This window comes from Lissotriton helveticus, chromosome 1_2 (genome assembly GCF_964261635.1).
Source record: "Lissotriton helveticus chromosome 1_2, aLisHel1.1, whole genome shotgun sequence".
In the NCBI taxonomy this organism is placed as follows: Eukaryota; Metazoa; Chordata; class Amphibia; order Caudata; family Salamandridae; genus Lissotriton; species Lissotriton helveticus.
This window is the reverse complement of record NC_136058.1, coordinates 16,166,941-16,183,071: the sequence shown is the minus strand read 5'-3', so window position 1 is coordinate 16,183,071 and position 16,131 is coordinate 16,166,941.

The following is a 16,131-nucleotide window of genomic DNA, read 5'->3' as shown; positions in this document are numbered from 1 at the left end:
GCATATTTACAAGCAATTTGCGCCACAGAGAAAGGTCTTACACTAAAATGAGAAAAATAACATCAGGAACAGTCAATTGCCTTATAAAGAACCATACACCATTATGTCCTTGTCATGATTTTATAAACAATTCCTTTTCCCCAAAAACGATTTTAAAATCATAATTTCTAAACACTGCACATGGGAAAATGACTTAAAATGTCATTAAAACACATGAAAGCGTTTTTTGATTGCCTTCCCAGCATGGTTTGGTCACTTTTAACATGGCTATTTAACACAAACATTCAAAATCTAAATTTTCCATGCACATGTGAGAGCATATTTACAAGCAATTTGCGCCACAGAGAAAGGTCTTACACTAAAATGAGAAAAATAACATCAGGGACAGTCAATTGCCTTATAAAGAACCATACACCATTATATCCTTGTCATGAATTTAAAAACAATTCCTTTTCCACAAAAACGATTTTCAAATCATAATTTCTAAACACTGCACATCAGAAAATGACTTAAAATGTCATTAAAACACATGAAATCATTTTTTGATTGGCTTTCCAGCATGGTTGGGTCACTTTTAACATGGCTATGTAACACAAACATTCAAAATCAAAATTTTCCATGCACATGTGAGAGCATATTTACAAGCAATTTGCGCCACATAAATCATAATTTTCTCCTTAAAGCACACTATTCTCTATCTAAAGTAAAGAAATATTTTCTCACCTTAGCAAATACTTTCAGTTTGAAAACAGTCTAAGAAACACACCAATTTGTCTTCAGCAGAGCAAAAGGTATGCACTCCAGAGTCTGCAGCTATCAAAAGCACAGAAATGCTATAATTCTTCACACATATTTCTCATGTCACCCAATCAAAACTCTTCCCTCACTTTTTTTCAAATGAAAACCCTTCCCCCTCTGCCCTTTCTGCCTATTTTCCATAGCAACCACCTCTTGGAGAAACTCTGGTGTTTGCAAGTTCACACAACAATGTTGCAATTGAACTCTGAACTCTCAGTGCACCTGCATAGCCAGTGCTTTCTTTCATTTAATGATTTTTTATTGACCACTCAAAATACATCTTTCAAACAACACATCTGTACACCCTAACTTTCTGTTTTCATCAATCAAAATCCACCAATCACTGTTACTGCTTCATGAACACAGAAACTCCACAGTTTTTTTCATTTCAAACTCTCATTTTTTCAACTGCCATTTCATTGCCACACTTCATCTGACTGCAGGAGAACCTTCTCTCACCATGTTTTCTGTCTGGATTGTTGGTCATAGTTATATTCACTGGGCTCAAAGGTACGTTGAAAGCAGGAATTTACCTAACCTCAATTTACAAGATGTGGAAATTAAGTGGTTTGGCCACAGAGGATTAAAATGTCACCAATTGATACCATTGGTGAAAACCTTTATGCATTTGCCAAAACCTGACCTGTTAATTGTGCACTGTGGAGGTAATGACTTGGGCACTTTGACTGGTGTAGGTCTGGAAATGCTTTTAAAGGACACCTTTGAGCAATTAATGGCACTTTTTCCTCAGACTGCCTTGGTATATTCAAATATATGCCAAAGACAGAAATGGAGGTGGTCAAACCAATTTTGTCCACAAATTGAGAAGTCGAGGAAGCATGTAAACAAATCTGTTTCAGCTTACATGAGAGACCATGGAATGGGCTCCCTGTACAACAATAACTTGCGTTACTACATGCAAGATATCTACAGAGGAGATGGAGTTCACTTCTCAGATGAGGGCAACAGAATTTTCACTCTGAATTTAAAAATGTGCATTGGTACCTACTTATAAGTACCTAAATGTACCATAAACCCAAAAGCTCTTCTCAGAGCTACCCTACATCTAATCACTCACAATTATTATTTTACTCTAACTTTTTTCACTAATTTTCAACAAAGTACACTCCCTGGGGCGCTACCCGGTACGCGTACCGGGAGCTAACCTCGCGAAATTTTTGTAAAAAATGATTTTTTTTCGCACATATAAACCTCCTCAGCCACCCTCCGAAAACCTAGGGGGTCAAGATAACTCTACCGTGCCCCCTTCTACCCATTCTGAACATTATTTGCCCTCCATCTTGTATCTTAATTCGACCGAAATACAAAATGGTGGACTCCCGGAACGCTTAAGGTACGCGAACCGGGGCGCTCAATGGTTCGCGTACCGGGTCGCTCCCTGGGAAGCGCACCATCAAAAAAGGTGGGAAAGTAGTTCACAGAAAAGCCACTTGAGACAATTTCACCAAATATAGATTAGCTCATACTACATACCAATCCCTACCATTTTCACAAATTTGATTGGAATTCCATTTAGCCATTTAGCCTGTAGACCTCTCTAAATACCGTGAGGTAAATTACTTCACAAAACACATCTGAAATGTTGGAATTGACAACCAATTAAAATGTTACTTTCATTTTCTACTTTTTTTACCTGACATTTGATTGGTTATGTACCCGAATATATATAAAGGAAGAGAAGGAAACACAGCCATTTTGACTACTACTTCCTGGTGTACATTTCAATAGGATTTTCATTAATAACTTCAACTTCTTTTTAAAGGTAAGTTGTTATTTTTAAAACTGAAGTATATTGTGCACTTTAAGTTAATATGGCAAACTTTTTCTGTTAGTTATATACTATCCCTCTGTAGTACTTATAAATTTAGATACACTTTTTTATATTCCTACTTCCACTCTGATACTATACACTGCCCAAAGATAAATTCTCTGTTAAAAACTGCCTATCTAAAATTAATCCCAACAGTGCCCTACCTCTACTAATATATATTTTTTTAATGCAAATTTCAGGGAAAATGGAAAGTGAACAAAACATTTCATTTGAAATTGTCCTTCCAGAGTCCAACACAGAAATCATTGATCCAAATGAGATTGAATTTATGGATGAAACTTGGGACCAAGAACTACTGCAATGTGTACAAGCAGTAGATAACCTCCTTGCAAATGAGGACATTTTACAACCTCAGAGACTACAATCTATATTCCATGATAATTATGAAATTTCTGACAATGAAATGTTAGAAAGTTTAATAAATTATGAAACACAATAAAAAAAGCTTAAAAAATAAAAAAAAATAAAAAATAATCAACAAAACCAACAATCAATTAACATACAGCATTTGAAAAGTCTATCATTCATTTTTCATTGTGCTACGCTCCCCAGAACGCTTCCCGGTTCGCGTACCGGGCGCTAACCACGAAAAAAAACAAAAAAAAATTTTTTTTTTTTTTGCTTCGCGGGGCCCCTTTAAAACCTCCACATTAAACCTAGGGGGTCAGCGAGGATCTACTATGCCCCCTTATAGTTATTTCCCCCTTTGTTTTGGCCTCCTCTTGTCTCTCGATCCTACCGAGAGACAAGATGGCGGCCGCTCCGGACTGTTTAGAATGTTGACAGACACCGGAGAGCCAATCAGCTTCGCTACGCGAAGTTCCGTTACGCGTCAAGTACGCGAACCGGGGCGCTGCCTGGTCCGCGCTTACAGATATATATCTTTTTTTGAACGTTATTTCTCAAAATCCACTGCAGCACATATATTGAGACCTACAAAAGGCACATCGGGCTACCAGTCCCTACAATTTTGCCAAGTTTCGTGCAAATCCATTCAGCCGTTCGGGCTAAAAGTGAGGCTAACCGCCCTATGGAAAACTCAATGTTAAAAACACGTTTTGGGACCCCCCTTTTTTCTCGGCCCCCCCTGGACCAACTCCCCCCAAATTTCCAGGGGCTGCTCAGAAACAAAATGTTCCATTTTGCTGAAAATTTCAGCCAATTCCGTCCACAAACGCCAAAGTTATTAGACATAGAATTTTCAAAAATCCCATAGGGAAAAAATCCTAACTATATATACCTACTGGCGACCGCCAGTAGGTAATATATATATATATATATATATATATATATATATATATATATTACCTACTGGCGGTCGCCAGTAGGTAGTTATAGTTAGGACCTAGTTTCCATAGGAAATCCTCAACATTCTATTTGGATTAACTTTGGCCCTGGTGGATGAATCTTTGCGAATTTCTCAAAGAAGATGGCTCGGTCCGCTGCGCTCCTTCCCTGAAAGTTTGGCGGGGATTGGTGAAGTGGGGGCTGAGATAAAAGGGGGGTCCCAAAACGTGTTTTCTCCATGTTGTTTTCCATAGGACGTTTAGACACGGCTACAGGTCGAACGGCTGAATGGATTTATAAGAAATTTGGCAAAACTGTAGAGTCCGGCTCGCAGATTACGGTTTTTTTGGAATGGTGTAAATCTGTTCAGTAGTTGCTGAGAAAATTAAAGTTAAAGTCAATTATATATCTATAAGCGCGCACGGGTGCGCGCACTCAAGCGGCTGCGCGCGAGCGGAATTTTTTTCGTTGCTGCGTGACGTCTGTTAACATTCGATTCGAAGGAAATCAGGAAGTGTTGACCGCCATTTTGTCACTGCGAGTAAATATATTGTCATTTCAAAGCGTTGGAACATGGAAAGGGGAGAAGGTAGAGATTGTTTTGCTGCGTAGGTTCTCTCAGGGTGTGCAGTAAGGCCCTTAAACGCGAAAATATATATATATTTTTTTTTTAAGTTGCGGGGTGCGCGCACTCGGGCGCGCACACCTATTTACAAGAGTGTGAAAATGGAGATAAATCAGAAGTTTGAGTGCTTTGATATAAGGTGGCTCTGAAAAGAGCCCTTGTGTTAATTGAGTTTTTTCTGCATTTATAAGTAAGTACCGATGCAGAGTCCGATGTTGCATAGGAAGATTCTGTTTCCCTCATCCGTGAAATGAACACCATCTGTCCTATAGATGTCTTGCATGTGGTAACGCAAGTTGTTGTGGTAAATAGAACCCATGCTATAATCTCTGAGGAAAGCAGAAACAGATTTATTTACATGTCTCCTTGCTTTCTCAATTTGTGCACAATGTTAATTGGACCAATTCCATTTCTGTCTTTGGCATATATTGGAATATACCAAGGCAGTTCGAGGAAAAAGTGTCATCAATTGTCGAAAGGTGTCTTTTAGAAGCATTTCCAGACCTACCCCAGTCAATGTGCCTAGATCGTTCCCACCACAGTGCACAATTATAAGGTCTGGTTCTGGGAGATGCATAAAAGTTTTCACCAATGGTATTAATTGGTGACATCTTAATCCTCTTTGCCCAATCCACGTTATCTGCACATTTGGTAAATCAAGGTTGGAAATTCGTCTGCTTACTGCATATTTTCCACTCCAGTGAATATAGCTGTGTCCTAAAAGCCAAACCTTCATTTTCAAGGCAGATGCACTCGTACTCCGATGGGTTCTGGAAGTGGAATGGCAGTTAGAAGCTGAAAGTCAGGATAAAAAAATGGATGAAGCTTGGTGTGGTTGAAAAATGAAAAATGATTGGTTGATTCTAATACGGGAAGATTGAAGACTACGTTGCATGTTAATGTTATGTAAAAGAAAAAGTAGTATTGGGTGTGAAAAAAATGACATGTAACAGAGCTGTGGATAGGCAGGTGTTTCTGGAGGGAAAACAGTGTTGTTAGTTTGCTGTAGAACGTTGAGATATGATCTTTTGACCTGTGCCTTCAGCCAGGTGCAGAATGAGGTGTTACCATGGAAACAGCCAGAGATGGCAGTGGGTGATGGGTGACTTTTATGTGACATTGAAAATATTGTGAGGGACAACCAACTGAAATGTAAATTTGAATACAAAATTTTGCGGGAGGAAATATGATTGGCTGAAGAGACATATATGAGTCTGTATTGACTGGATATCTGTGCCATTGAATTTTGGTTGCAGTGATAGCAGCATAATTGAGACTTCCGTCAAACGAATATCTATTTTGTGACTGTCACTGTTGTACATCGTACAAAGCATTGGTAAAGGTAAGTCTGTAACTGTTTGTTTTGTCATGTACCGTAAAATATGGTTTACTCACAAACAATGATTGATTTTCCTCATAGTTTGAAACTAAACTAATTTTTGGCTGTCATAATGTGTTGTATTTCTAAAACTATTTTTAATTTAAATGTGAAATATGAAGTAGAAAATATGTTTAATATAAAGAGTAATTATTTGTGTGATTTTGAAGCCTTTATATATAATGAGAGAAGTTGTTTATGAAGTGAAAAAATGATATTAGCAGAGAGAGAGATAATGCAGATAGAGAGAGAAATGGTAAATTACATGTGATACCGTCGTGAAAAAATGTTAATGGTTAATGAATTCGTAAACTTTCTGTCACACAACAAAATTAGAGTGCGGTGTCTGGACGCGGCCTGCATTGGTGGGTGTAGGGTGAGAGGGGCAGGTGGTTGAGTAAAATAAAATGAAAAGTTGGTATATTACATGTGATACCGTGTTGAAAAAGTGGTAATGCTTAATGAATTCTTAAACTTTCTGACAGACGACAAAATTACATTGTAGTTTGTGGCCGCGGCTTGCACTGGTGGGGTGAGAGGGGGAGGTGGTCGAGTAAAATAAAATGAAAAGTAAAATGCTAATGGTTAATAAATTCGTAAAGTTTCTGTTAGACGACAAAATTATAGTGCGGTGTGTGGCCGCGGCCTGCATTGGTGGGCGTAGGGTGAGAAGGGCAGGTGGTCGAGTAAAATAAAATGAAAAGTTGCTACATTACATGTGATACCGTCTTGAAAAAGTTGTAATGCTTAATGAATTCTTAAACTTTCTGACAGACGACAACATTACATTGTAGTTTGTGGCCGCGGCTTGTACTGGTGGGGTGAGAGGGGGAGGTGGTCGAGTAAAATAAAATGAAAAGTTCTGACCATGAGGTTGTACAGAGATTTGTGCAGTAAATGTGTTCGTAAATTGAGGTACCAAACGGAGTATAAAAATATCTCTCTCACTCCTGCTGTTTGACTGCATCTTCATCTGCCTTCTGTTTTCCGTCTCCGTTGCCCTGTGTTATCTTATTGTGTGTGTGTCTGTCTGTGTCTGCCTTCAGTCCGGGCTGAGGAACTTTGCTGTGGAGGCACACACAGATAGTCGCATCAAAGTAATTGGAACGTTTTCAAAAAACTATTTATATAATTGAAATGCTTTTTTGAAGCGCTAGTGAATGTTTTCTTTCAGAATTACCGCTCGGTTGCTTCCATAGAGCAGAGGGTATGTTGTATTTCACTACTTAGTGCCTCTGCATCTGCACTCAGTTCTCTGGTGGCTGGCGGAGAAGTGTTTGTTATTGTGGAGATTAAAGCGTGATAAGGAGTGAAATACGACATAGCGTCTGGTCTGTAGAAGCGTGGAAGCAGTGATTAACACTGAGTGAAGCGGAACTGCGACGGTGCTTGAGAAGAGTAATACATTTTTTTTTTACAGAGGTACAACTGTCTGCATGGTGCGCGACCTACTAAGAAAGGGTTCACGGGCTGTTATAGGCCTGTGGGTTCTAGTATGAGTAAATCAGGTCGACAAAGGAAAATATTAAGTTAGTACAGCTGAAGTTACGTGGAACACATGAATACTGTTTCAGTATACAATCATTTTAGTTGAGATTATGGATTAAAAGAGAGAACGTGTATATTTGAAATGTTTATTCAGAAATGCACTGTTTTCAAGGCAAGTTTCTAATCTAATACGAGTAGAGACATTGCAAAAAACAAAGTAATCGGTATAGTCAGTAGTACATAGAATACAAACGGTATAGTTGATGAAAAATGAATATGGTTTTGCAAAATTAATTATACACTCTTATGAGGAAGTATATTATATTTTAATAAATGGAAGAAGGTCTCTGACCTTTCAGTTTAGGAAAGATACATGAAAATGCTAGTGGTTAGACATTATGTCTTTATCAATCAGCTCTCTGCATGCAAAGCACTATCACGTTTCTGTTATGCTATTGTGTAAGGGAAAAAAGATTGCGCCAAAACGGAAAAAATGGCGAGAGGTGCATGTATGTAATCAAAATATTTCAGTTTATGGAAAATTAAATGATCAGAGGTGTCTGAGGCGGAATTAAGCAGTTCAAATGCGAAATTGCGTTTACAGTTATAAAAAACTCATTCTATATTTACACATTAATTAGGGCACATATAGCATATATTAGCGAGTTTTGGTTCGAGTACGTTTGAAATAACATAAGATAAGATATACAATAGAATTGTTGAGATTAGACTTTAATAAAAAATAAAGTTCAAAATCGAGTAGGTGAAGAAAAAAAATGTAGTCCACATAAAAGATCAAAATTTAACCAGTAGGAAATCATAATGTCCACTGTTAGTAAAGCCAATAGGTCTGTTCATGTTAAGAAAGTATCCAAGAAAACGTGAAAAATATAGGGAGGCAAAACGAAATGTGGACGTCAATGGCTTGCATAACAGTCAACCCAGGATTGTATAGGCAAAGTAGGCAGCAACTGCTTCTAACAAGAAGTCACTGTTATGATCCGAAAACATGTCAGCCATCCAATTGAAAAGAGGAAAGCAGCATTCATGATCTGTTATTACCGGAGCCTCTAGTACCATCAGAGGACAGCTCGGTGGGTTTTCAATGTAGCTGTCTGTCAGGAAATCTTGCGCCGCTGCGAATATATCCCAATGACCCAGAACTCCTTCTATCGCTGCAAAGGCCATAATCCCTCCGTTGCAACAAAGCTGTTCATGATCAATTAACGGATTCATGAGATGTTTGTAATTCACTTCAGGAGGTACCAAGTTGCAGAGACATAAGTCCAGGGCCCACATGAAATCACAGCTCAGGCAATGAAATACAGGCTGCACACAGGTGAAATAGGAATATCGAAATGATAATCGATATGAAGTATTCAGAGTCGAGAGTGCTAAGATGCCATAGTAGTCAAGCATCTTCTGGCGAAATAGTTCTAAGTGTTCCGGCTTGTTTGCGAAGACAGGAGGGACATCCATTTTGAAATAAACGAGATGGGAACACAAACGTCGCAGCACTGGCAGTTCAACAGGAAGTCCACAGAAATAGGTCGCAGAGCATGGAGTGAATAGTAGCAGAATGACTTGATATAATTTTTGGCAGTCCGGTCACTAAACCATTGCTTAGTAGTTATAAAAAAAATAGCCTGTCTTGAAGTGGAGGATGCGTTTAAAATTAAGGGAGTCACCTTAGTACATTGTAAAGGAAGGCCACTCTTTTATAAGGAATGGTGTTGTCTGTGAATATTAGCTAAGTGAAAGATATGTTCGCGAACAGATGCTACGCTAACTTGTTTTTGTGACAATAAGGCTGTTGTTCATGTCTTGTGATTCAAGGTCGGAATTTGCTGCCAGATGGAAATATCAAGGTTCACATGCGTGGGGTAGATAAACTACATTCTTAAAGGGAAGCAAATGCAGAGTGATTTTTACCGCGTAAGGTATGTCGTTTAAAAAGTCATAGTGATTTTCATTTTATGTAAAAAATAATATCACTGATGAAGAATGAAAAAAAATCGTTATAATAATAGGCACGGGTGTATTTTTGGAAAGATATGCAACATTACAGGGATTCCACTTAAATAAGTCATGTAATTGAAAGTGCCTGCATGTGGACGACTAAATATATGTTTAGGCGTTTAATATGCAGCTTTGAAAAAAAACGTGCGTTTGTTTTAAAAATGAAATGTAAAGGTTTAGAGCAGGAGTTTCCAAAGCGGTCGTGGAGGGCTAGATGCATGGCAGATTAAAAAAATTACTACATGTTTTTAGATGGGGTTATCTTAAACATATGGGGGCATATTACCAAGCAATAGCGATAATTATCGCTATTGCTTGGTTAGAGACAAAAATGTACCGCTGCGCTGCGGTAATTTTTATCGCAGATAAACCTTGGTATTACCAAGGTTTATCGCAAATGCGATAAAAAACGGCCGCAATGCATGAATATCGCTGAAAAGGCAGCGATATTTATGCATTACTGAGCTAATGCTCTTAGCCATGTTATCCACCTCCCATTGGATAACATGGCTAAGAACTGCTCAGGGCAGGTGTTAGCTTTTGGAGATATTCGCGCCTAGCACGAATATCTTCATAAGTTGGTAATAGGAGATAGCGATGTTAGCGACTGTTTCCAGTCGCTAACATCTTGGCACGCCCACTTTGCATGTCATTAGTGATAAATATCACTGACATGCAAAGTGGGGCCCAAGATGGTCGCTATCTCCTACTAGCTGTCGCTAACTGGTGTTAGCGACAGCTAGGTAATAGGGAGATAATTTTATCTCCGCTTTCTTGGCTTTTAAAGCCAAACAAGCGGAGATAAACCCCCTTGATAATATGCCCCTCGTTTCTTTATCTACTGTGTAGTTTTTTCTGCATGTTGCCTATTCTTTGATTTTTACTGTTGCTGTGTCTTACACATTTTCCAGGGGCGGGTATAGGGTCATGGCAGCCCTGGGCAGGGAGCGTAGGTAGGGGGCTCTGTAACAGGGGGTTTGGGCGGGGCGGGGCGGTGCGTGCAGCCCACTGAAGAGGGGGGGGGGTGGATCAAGGTGTTTGGAAGTGGAACAGAGGCAGAGCACGCCAAATTCCTGCCATGGTCCGCTACGCAAATATGTATGCATCCTTAGAGGATTATTATATTAAGGATATATATTAATATGGTGGCTCCTGGGGTTTGGTGGTCCTGTGCAGGTGTACTGCTTGCATATGACCATGGTTGGCCCTGTATTTTCTGTCTATGCACTTGTTCTCCGTCACATGGGCTTTTAGTTATGAAGGCCTTGTGTCGCTGGTGCATGAGTTTTAACATGGGAAAAAGTGATATATCTGTGGCGCAATGGTTTCATAAATGAGACATTTTGTATCTTATTGTAATGATAGAGAATCTTGGGGAATTTATCTGTTATGCTTGTTCTTTGCTATAATGGCTCTATGTTGTGTAAGAAATAAGTCTGTAATAAGTTAATTAAATGTTATTATTTTCTTTTTTACAGTGTTTGGTGCTGAAAAGCAACAACCTGCCTTCTGAATTACAGAATTTGAGGAATTATATTCTTTTTTTCAGGTGAGTTGGTATTTTTGCATAGGCAATTTTTTTGGGTGCACATGAAAATAATGAAGAAGATTTTTTTAAATGTTTGTAAAATTTCATTTTGGAATATGATTTTATCTTGAATTATTCACATGGGTTGTATCTGCTTATACTAGATATGTATTTTGAGATATTCTCCACTGACAGTTGAAATTATCTTTTAATGGGCTTGGTGCATGTGTTCTTTTTGATGGAGTTCAGATTTACGGATCATTGGAGTATAATTCTTTCATGTTTCCATTACTTAAATCTTGTGAAGTGGTCATGATTTTTGAAATCTTGTTGCATTTTGTTTGGCAGTTTTTCTCCTTTATTTACAAAGAGGTATTATGATATGGTTCTAGGTGTGATGGGTATCTTTCCTGCATATCTGTGATTATACTATGTATAGGCATTGTTTTACATATTCATGCAGAGGTTTATTATGAGGTTGTTGTTCATGCTTAGTATGACATTTTGTATATGCTATGACTTTTACATGGTGAGTATGCTGTTGAAACATAAAAGGAACTGTCTCTGTGGGAAGTAGTAATCTGTTAAGTGAATGCTATGGTTTGTATAGTGTGAGCCTTCTCTTCAGAGTGCATATAGTTTACATAGCTCTTTGTACTGGTGAACTGAAAAAATGGGTCTCTAAAAATTAATTCTACAGATTATCAATATTTGTGATATCTAGAAAATCTAAAAAGAAATTTTACAGTAAAATGTCTTTTAACAACAGTAATTATTTAATGGGAAAAAAAGATCAGTGTTAATGTTTAGCGTTATATTGCCAATTTCTTTTCAAAACAAGAGGAACGTGGTATCTTAAAATATAGAGAGTTAATAAGTTAGAAATTATCAAAATATATGTAGTTTAAAAATTAGTAAAGGTACTTTTAAGTTATACATTTATGAAAAAAGATATAATTTAGTCTCTATATTTTTTTAAAAGGATACAGAAGAATAAACTGAGTCTAGTTATGGAGAATTCCTCAGAAGAGAAACAAATTCAATTTGAAATCATTAACGAAGTGATGGAGGAAATTTTAGACGCAGTCTTTCAAGAGGAAATAGATGAAAAAAATATTTTATGGACATGTCTTTAGACTCCGCTTACTTAGAGATGGTAGAAGGAGATGAGGACTTTGGACTTGAAGAAGTCCCTGATGATATAATGGTGGAGGTTCTACAAAATTATGAAGATTTCAATAAATACAATTTTTTTTTATAGTAAACCATTCTTGAAGACAGTTTTCTTGTCCTATTCGTCGTTGATGTGCTTTAGGAGAGTGATAAGACATGTTCTCATGAAGTGTAAAAGAGATTGTAGTAAAAAAGATTAAAACATCTACGATGACCCATAGTTCTTGAAAAAAGTGTACTGTTTGTATGCTTTAAAAATTAGAATTAAAAACTGTCTATAATGTTAAAACAGATATGGAGTGTGATAAAATTAAGAACCAACATTCACTACAGGATTTCCTACTCTGTTCAGAGACTTTCTGTTATTTTCTTTATTCTACTTAGAAAATGAATCTGTGGTTTAAATTTGTACGTTATATGCTAGTAGTCAACTATAATATTTGTTATGTTTGTGTTTTACAGATTGAGAATTTCATCAAAATCTTAAATTAAGATGCCGACCAGAACTGAAAAAAGAAAGCTCTATAAACGGACTTACAATTTGAAGAAGAAAGGAATTGAAGAAGTATCAAAAGAACATAGGACGGATAAAAAGAAGAGTGCTCCTGGTAAGCAAACCAAAACGTTTTTGAGAGCAATATGTGGAAGGAAAAATGTTAGTATTGAAGTGGACAAGGAAAAAAGTATACCAGTATCGAGAAGGAGACATGGAAGCAAAGATAAAAATGTTTCTGGAATCAGGAGACAGGAAAATCTGTACAGTAAAACTCGGATGAATCAATTTAGCCAAATCAGGAAGTGTATGTTTTACAACAGAGTAGTTTCGAATTTATTACAAAAGGAGAAAGTTTCTAATAGAAGATCTGCTTTTCTTAAGAAGAAACAATATATAAAGGGTATTGTTGAGCGCGCGTTTGAGACAAAAAGAAAATTATTTATTTTAGTACTTAATAGAATAAATACGCTAAATAAGGCAATACGAGTTTTAAAAGCTAAAAGTAAATGGAAGAGACACATAAATAGGAGTAATTTTTGTAAAGTGTTTTCTGGGAAGTGGATGCATACTTCAACGTCTGAACCATTTTTTAATGAAGAGAGTTACTTTCAAAGTAACGATTTGTTGCATGCAGTTGACACCAGTGGTCGAGGATACGAGGTGAAGGAGGGATGTGTAATTGAGAAAGAGAAAATTGTGGTTAGAAATGCAGAAGAGGTGATGGCTGGAGAAGCTTCACGGGGACGTGCTAATGTTCCTGTTTACAGTTGGAATTGTAGTAGCATTTGTAGTGTACGACAGGATTCAATTGATTTATTTCGCAATTTCTTACGTAAGTACACTAAAGAAAGTCTTAGAAAAAAAATTGTTATGTTGCAAGAATTAGATCATTGCAGAGTGCGAGAAAAAATAGGTCTGCAAGGTCATTCTCTGGCTTGTCTTTCTAAAAAAATATGCCAGAGTGTGTTTCATCACTTCAGGATGTTAGCAGTGCATCATACTAAAATGAGAAAATTGGTGAGAAAGTTGTATTATGCAAAAAGTCCAGCACTTAAACTTAAACAGTTAAATAGTGCTCTTTTGTATGGATGTGAATTAGATGTTAAGAAGATTTGTGCAGAAATTGAGGTAAGTTATTTTGGTCCAGAGGAAGGTAATGCAGAAACTGATATAATTATAGAAGGAAATGTGTTAGAAAATGTTGGACATGTTAATATTGAAAATTTTGAACAGGAAATAATAAAGTTGAAGGTAATTGCAGGTGAGAAACAAAATTTTTCTTGTGTCTGTTGTCGACGCATTCATTACAAAAGTCAAACTAGGTTAGTTGATTTATATTTAAAAAGTGAAGATGAAAGTAATGGTCAATGGAAAGATTTTGCAACTTATTTGTTGGTGGAAAACTATTTTGATTTGGGTTTTGAGCAACGTATTTGTAAATATTGTTATAATAAATTAAATGAAAATAAAATGCCTGCTAGAGCTGTTCATAATAATCTAGAGTTGATAAATATTCCATCAGAATTGATGGATTTAAATACTTATGAGACTATTCTGATCCAATGTGTACATCCTTTTAAAGCTATTGTTCGTATGGAGCCTAAGACTGGTAAATTAAATCCTTCAGATTTACAAAGAGGATTAAAGGGTAGAGTTGTATATTTGCCACTTGATTTAAAAAAAAATATGGAAACAATTGGTGTTGAAAATGTAGAAGAGGAACCTCTAGTTATTCTAGTTAATGGTGTACCTACAAAGAGTAAGAAAATCTGGCAAGATTTAGTGGATGTTAGAAAAGTCAAAAAGGCAACGTTGTATTTAGTTCAAAACAATAAGTACTATAAAGATGTATACGTAGAAGAAGAAGATGTAAGTGAAGAAGAGGAGAGTGATTTGTCTATTGGACACATTGAAAAAGTTGACCTATCCAGAAGTGAAGAAATTTATGAACATTACAGTGTTCATCCACTGCATTCCAAAGAAGCAATAGGGAATGCTATTGAATTATTTCAGATGAAAAAGTCGAAAGGAAATCCTATTAGTGTGTGGGAAGAAAGTTTGGAAGGTCGTTGTTTCCCACAGTTATTCCCTACAGGTGAAGGTACACGATATGATGATCGACCTATGCAGATTCCTGCATCTGAATACCGGACAACAAGATTATATGCAGAAGATCCGAGGTTTCGCCAATGCATTCCATATTTGTTTCAGAGTGACTTATCTGGTCTCTCTTATGCAGTAAATCATATCTTAAAAAGTGGAGTTCATCTGCATAATATTTCAGCAAAGGAATTTATGGATAAAGTGCAACAGAAAGATAGTGTTTTGGATTCACACCTAATTAATTTAATGGCTTGTCAGCGTGGTACTAATGAGTATTGGTACCGTCGTCATGGAGATTTGAAGTGCATGCTTAGAAACTTAGGAGCACCAACATGGTTTTTAAGTCTAAGCTGTGCAGAGTATGCTTGGGAAGATTTACTTGAATTTCTTCAGGAGGTGAATGCAAACATAGAAAATATAAACTACAAGACACCCGGAGAACTGTGTTCGTTAGATCCGGTTAATGTTTGCAGATATTTTAATCATAGATTTGAAGCTATGATGTCTTTTCTTACAAACAAGAAAAATCCGCCTCTTGGTGAAGTACTGGATTTCTTTTGGAGAAAAGAATACCAAGCAAGAGGTGCTCCTCATATTCATATGCTGTTATGGATCAAGGATGCTCCTAAATTTGGAAGAGACTCGGATGAGACTGTACTCTCTTTTATTGAACAGTATGCCACTTGTGACATACCTAATAGTACAACTGATAAGGACTTAAGAGTCATCGTTGTGGAAAATATTGTCGGCGAAAATTCAAATCAAAGAGTAAATTCCACACCAAATGTCGTTTTGGATTTGCACGACCGGTACTTTCAAAAGGAAGAGTCAACAATTTGATGTCATCTTTGCGACACAACATCAGAAGAAGGTCACCTAAAAATACGTACAATTTAAGAAGAGGTGAAGAATCCAAATATATAAATGACTATAACCTAGTCATTTTGTCCATGTGGAATGCTAACATGGGCATACAATATGTTGCAGACAACTCTATTGCTGTGGCTCGATATGTAACGTCTTACATCACAAAATCTGAAAAGACGGAACTGAAGGAGATGTGGGAAGACATTTCTCATGAAAAGAGCCTAAGCAAGAAATTGTATACGTACAGTTTGAAGATGTTGTCTCATCGAGAAATTGGAACATATGAATGTTGTGACCGATTATCATCAGCAAGTCTTTATGCTAAATCAAGGACTATTCTCTGGGTGAGTTTGGGTCTTGCAGAAACACGAAACCGTGTTCTAAAACCTGTGCAAGAAATTGAATATTTAGCCCAGAAAGAACCAAACAGTACAGACATTCTGAAAACAAATATGTTGGATACATACTATCCAAATAGAAGTACTCTTTTAGAAAACATTTGTCTGTATGAAATACT